Source organism: Helianthus annuus, chromosome 2 (assembly GCF_002127325.2).
Source record: "Helianthus annuus cultivar XRQ/B chromosome 2, HanXRQr2.0-SUNRISE, whole genome shotgun sequence".
NCBI classification, from domain to species: Eukaryota; Viridiplantae; Streptophyta; class Magnoliopsida; order Asterales; family Asteraceae; genus Helianthus; species Helianthus annuus.
This window is the reverse complement of record NC_035434.2, coordinates 128195934-128202423: the sequence shown is the minus strand read 5'-3', so window position 1 is coordinate 128202423 and position 6490 is coordinate 128195934.

Below are 6490 nucleotides of genomic sequence, written 5' to 3'. Positions count from 1 at the left end.
CAGGTGAATCATTACGAAAGATTTCGTTATTAATGGCCCGATTCTGTAATCATTATAAAAGATTTGAAAAATCCAGAAAATATAACCTCACGCGACCCGCGTAAGGTTTCAACATAAGTTGAGGCGGGCCGCGAGCCTCCTCAATAACGCGTCTGAACTTCTAATCCCAAGCGACCCGCGTAAAAATTGCATGGAATGTCCATGCGGGCCGCGTAAAGTGCCCAGATGCAGAATGGTTGTAAATACTTGGCTTTTGGAGCTTGTGAACGATCATGCACATAATTATGGGGCATGGGCACCCTATGCTCAACCCATACACTTAGGGGACATCTACCCATCAGCTCTGGACTGATTGTAGTGCTTGTAATGATCATAAGTTGCTTCCTTTGGCTATAAATAGCCACACCTTGTGCATAACAAATCACACAACACAAAACACTTACAACTGATCATTTCAAGAGCTCCCTAGCATTCTCTTCTGTCCTCTAATCAAGAGTTAACTTCTGTAAGTCGTTCATAACCATTTTGGTTTCACATTTCCATAGTTATAGCCTATAAACGCAACCGTCGTAACTAACGGTTGTCATTGCAATATCTTGCAAATGATTCAGTCTTATGACGAATCAAAAATGGTTATGAGTTGGTATTTATGTGGGTATTAAACCTCTAAAATGGTTCCCCCTGATCACCACTCTAACTATGTCAAATGTCGAGTCAAACGTGCGGTTAAAAAGTCAACAGAAAGCTATTTTAGCGATTTATGCATAATCTGTAATATATATGTTATGGAACCTGTTTTGATAGTCATAAAACATGATAATAAGTATATAAACATGTTTGCGCTCGTTTGAATCGATCATTTACTATATAGAACCGGTTCGGAGCCGAATGTCGCAAAAGTTTGACTTTTGCTTTGACTTCAGTTCTGACCCGTTTTAGTGAGGTATAAATATACCTTAGGACTCTCTTAGGACCAGGTCACATGTTGGTATACACCTCTGTGGTCGGTTCATGAGTTATCCGAGTCTTTTACGTAATTCCATCATTCGCCTAAAAGTTGACCGTAACGGCCTTTTAAAAATTAAAACGAGTATTTCGGACACGTGAACGGACCAAAACCTTGCTTGATAAATTATAAGCATGTCCCTAAAGTTTCACGTCAATCCGAGGTCTAGAATGAGAGTTATGCTAAGAGGCGCACTTTTAAGAAAGTTTTGTAATTAACGGCGCAATTAGCATAACGCCCATCTAACCCAAGTTTTCGTCACCAAAACTTTTACCCACTGTGGTAAAATAATATTTTGAGAATTTTAAAGATTTTTAATAATTTTTACCTTGCTCATAACCTGCGGTTATGGCTACGGTTCGGTAAATACCGAATATGCCCTTTTTGGCCAAAACGGGAGTTCTACAAGGTCTTTTGACCCGATTCCAGTTGCTACTGGTTTTAAATAATAAATAAAGTATTTTAAGCTTTATAAGCTGTTCAGGAAACTCAGATTTCCTGTAGAACTCGAAAATCCCTTTTAAAGTCTTTAAAATGACCGAAAAGCCCCTACGGGGCATAATATTAACTTAAACTCGTTACGGGCATTACGGAAGGTATCCTACTGATACCAAAATACCTTTAAGGCATATTGACTTAGGAAATAAGCGTACGACTCTTATGGTTAACCGTTTCGCCTATTTGCGCACACGGTACGGCCCACGGAACTAGTTTTCGTGCAATAGCCGATATGGGTCAAATTATATTATTTGAGCCCCAAAATCCAGAGTATGAACCATTAACCCATATAAAACAAGTCTCTGAACTTGTTGGGTCCAAATCATACTCCATTCTCGGTTTTCGCCTTTTCGTGCGAATTAACCATATCTATATATCGGAATCAACCGGTTTAAGCTACGGCTAATACAAGGACCGTTAGGATTCTAAGAGGTTAATTAAAACCTTCGTTCCAGATTAGGAGCCCCAGTAAAAGCTATCGGTGACTTGATCTAAATTAAGGATTAATACTTGCAAAGGTAAATACTTTTGACTTATTTCCCCTATATGGGCTTGGGTTACGGTATATTAATACCGCTTGATTGAGCATTATATACTTCCATCGCTTAGGTGGTTAATTGATTAAATATGATTGGCTCATTTAAACAGTTTTGTTGCTTATAAGCCTTTGGGGGGTTTAATGACCGTTGTCCCGGATATCCTCGGCATCATTTTACGAAATGGCCACGACCATCGACATCCCGGTGTAGGCGTACACCCGGTATAAAGTGTCGACATTAAAACTAAAAGACGTAGCCGTTGGTTTCTGTACTACGGTTTTACGCAAACGTGGTGTGTCTATAAATCTTTAACCCGGCACGACCCGGGCTACTGAACGCATAAAAGAACATGTAAAACGTTCACAAGATCATTATGAATTTTCCCAAGTTATAAAAGAGTTTGTGCCTTGTGCATTCAAATCAATTTTAAATAAACATTTTCAAATGTGTCAGTTGAATGTATTTACCAGTGTAAACTGACGTATTTTCCCCAAAAAGATTAAGTGCAGGTACCTAAACGTAATTGGCTGGTATTAGCTCCCTAGCGCCGGGATAAGCCTCGCAAGCTTGATTGCAGTATCTAATGGAACAATACTTTATCTTTATTTTCGATCCACTGTGGATATTCAACTCTGTAATACATTGATATTATGATCAGAGGTTGAAATTTATATATTTATCTTATGCTTCCGCTGTGCATTATATAATTGTGTGGTTTGACTATATTGTTGCCAACATCGTCACGGTAATCCCCCACCGGGCCCACCGGTGAGACACGTGGAAATCGGGGTGTGACAGGTTGGTATCAGAGCCAACATTGAGTGAATTAAACACTATCCTATTGTGTTTAATCTCAGTGACACAATTGCACATACTTGAGTCTAGACAAGAACTTAGGACAAATTCGGATTTATACTCCTTTTTGTCTTTATTTTCGATTTGATTTTTAATAAGTTTTGGAGCAGGAAAATGCCACCTGTTATATTCCGAGGAAGGGGACGAAGAGGCCGAGGAGAAATCGTGACACATCACGATCAAGAAGCTGGACCATCTGGTACAAGACATCCTTCGATGACAAGGAGCGAAGAGCCACAACGACGAAGAGATCTTTACGAACCAGCGAGGCATTCCACTTCGCACAGCTCAACGCCATCCTACCGGCACTCCTTTGGACCAGATTCAGAAAATAATCCCAACAACCCACAGCCTTCCTTCATACCTCTACAACGTTCAGTTTCGCACCGGAATTACGACGACCCTACTCCATACTACGTAGCTCAGTTTAATCCGGCTGACTACATACAGGAACCTTCAGGATTTGTTCCGCTAGGTCCACAAGACCACTTTTCTGAAGATCCCATGGAGGAAGATGAGGATCCAACTGAACCAGCTCGTGGTACGCCCACGCATCCGATAGAAGTATCTGATGGATCTTCATATCATGGTCCGCAGTATCAAGGCCCAGACAGCTTTATGGCCTTGTTTGACCGACATGAATGGTACAACACACCATCTCATCAGACACAACAACCGAGACATCCACAGGATCCCTCTGAGGATTCACGCTTTGAGGCAGTTACGCCACCACCTCCGCCACCGGCACAACCAGTTATACCTGATCCGCCGAGGCGTAGGAGGACCAATGCTCGTATGTCTACACGAGGAGGAGGGGGTAACCACTTCAGCACTCCTCGACATTCTAGTAGTAGCCACTATCCGCCACTACATGAAGAAGGACCTTCAAGTCCTATACAAGAAGCGAACTCCGCACCTACTGCACGAAATTCGCCACCATTTGGGTATGACCAACCCATACCAGCTTACACAGGTCCAACGGCTTACAACCCGTTTGAACCGTCACAAGCACAATACAACTACGGCTATGAGCGCGACCCATATGTGGTGTCGGCTAGATATAATGCGCGCTACCCGGACGGAGCACATGGAAACATGGGACCACCGGATTACTCAGCTCATGGGTATCCAATACCTCCCAGACCTCCAGTTCCGCATCAAGCGCCACAACCACGATTCTCTCCTCCTGAACAGGAAGAAATACTCCATCGACTAGATCGTGTGGAGAGAGAGTTCGAGGAAGAGAAGAAAAGCCACCGAGGATTTCTCAAGGGCTTGGCGAACCTACTAAAGGGCAAAAAGAAGAAACGTGACCACTAGCCTTAATAGTAGTACGAATGTAATTTCTACTTTAAAAATAAGTCCCTGTGTGGACAACTTATCGTATTTCAGTCCCTACGTGGACTTATCTTTAGTCCTTGCATGGACACCTATCTTATATTAGTCCCTGCGTGGACTTGTCACTTATTTTAAAACCTCTATAGAGGTATGTATTATTTGAAAGACCCGTTTAGGGCAATATGTAATCGTATTTGAGATTTTGGAATGTATGTTATGAGTTTTGTTTTAATATATATAAAAATAAATCAAAACCATTCCTTTTATATTGATCTGCCTAATAAAGAATCTTAAGGGGGTGAAACCTAGCTTGGGGTCTTTTAAGATCAGTCAAGATGGTACGACCTAGCTGAAAAGATTCTGATTCCCTGTTAACCTCTGTACGCACGTTAACATTCATGGCAGATGTGATTCGTTAAAATCACGCACGTCATTCTTATACAATAATCCTTTGAGGATTTCAAAACCCAACTAAATGATATATAGATCGTGGGTTAAATCACCAATGAAGGTGATCAGTATTATAAAGACATCCATTTAGCGATGCAATGCCTACGGGCCAGTACTATAAAGACATCCATTTAGTGATGCAATGCCTACGGGCCAGTATTATAAAGACATCCATTTAGCGATGCGATGCCTACGGGCCAGTACTATAAAGACATCCATTTAGTGATGCAATGCCTACGGGCCAGTATTATAAAGACATCCATTAGTGATGCAGTGCCTACGGGCCAATACTATCAAAACATCCATTAGTAATGTAGTGCCTACGGGCCAACCATATTAAAACATCCATTAGTGATGTAGTGCCTACGGGCCAATATTATCAAAACATCCATTAGTGATGTAGTGCCTACGGGCCAACCATATTAAAACATCCATTAGTGATGTAGTGCCTACGGGCCAATATTATCAAAACATCCATTAGTGATGTAGTGCCTACGGGCCAACCATATTAAGACATCCATTAGAGGTGTAGTGCCTATGGGCCATAATAATTGTCTTATAAGACAAAAGGCATTAGTAGTCTATGACTCTCTGTCAGAAAGAGATAAAAGAACTACGGTTCAACTCTCTATGCCTTTGATTCTCTGGAATCTCGGCTAATATTATAAAACATCATCATGATTAGGCTTTATGCCGCCTATACTATTTATATAGTTGAAGTAGGATATATTCAGATCCTAATATGTAATGAACTAATAAGTTAACCGAATATGGTCTCTGTACCATGGTTGACAAATTGTCATAAAAGACAATCACATAATAATCTCCTAAATTAAAATTTTGTTATCTTCTGTAACAGATTCAAGTTACAATGGTGGATCCCAACGGAGAGAACAGCCACACGAATGAAGATGACTATGACAATGCGTCAGTACATTTGACAGGCGCACAGCTAAAGGCTCTGATCAACAATGCTGTCCAGGCAGCTATTGATCGTCAAAATACTGAGTCTCAAGGCAGATCTGTGTCAAAACCACCCTCTAAACCAAAGACACACTCCAAACCACCCTCTGAACCCAAGAAAGATGACGACAAGCATTCGTCTACTGAGCACAGCGTTCACCGCGATAGAGAATATACGGATGCGTCCAGTGCTAAGGGTTGCACCTACAAATACTTTGTATCATGTAAGCCCCGTGAATTTACAGGGGAGAAAGGTGCGGTTGACTGTATCACCTGGCTGGACGAGATGGACACGATTGTGGACATCAGCGGGTGCGCTGAGAGGGACGTGGTTAAGTTTGTGTCCCAGTCATTCAAGGGCGAGGCCCTGGCATGGTGGAGAGCTCTGGTGCAGGCTTCAGGTAAGTCTGCCTTGTACAAAATGTCATGGGGGGAGTTTATTACCCTCATAAAAGAGAACTACTGCCCTCAGCACGAGGTTGAGAAGATTGAGGCAGATTTTGTCTCACTAGTGATGACAAACCTGGATTGTCAAGCTTATCTGACAAGCTTTAACACTATGTCACGCCTGGTGCCATATCTTGTGACACCAGAACCACGAAGAATTGCCCGATTCATTGGGGGCTTAGAACCGGCGATTAAGGCCAGTGTAAAGGCCTCTAGGCCAACGACCTTCAGGTCAGTTACTGACCTCTCCTTGTCTCTTACACTTGATGCTGTCCGTCTGAGGGCACAAAGGAGCAAGGAGGCTGAAAAGCGAAAGCGTGAGGATGAAACCTCACGAAAGTCTGGGAAGAAGCACCGTGGAAACGGTGAGGGCAAGAGAGGGTCGGAGGCAAGG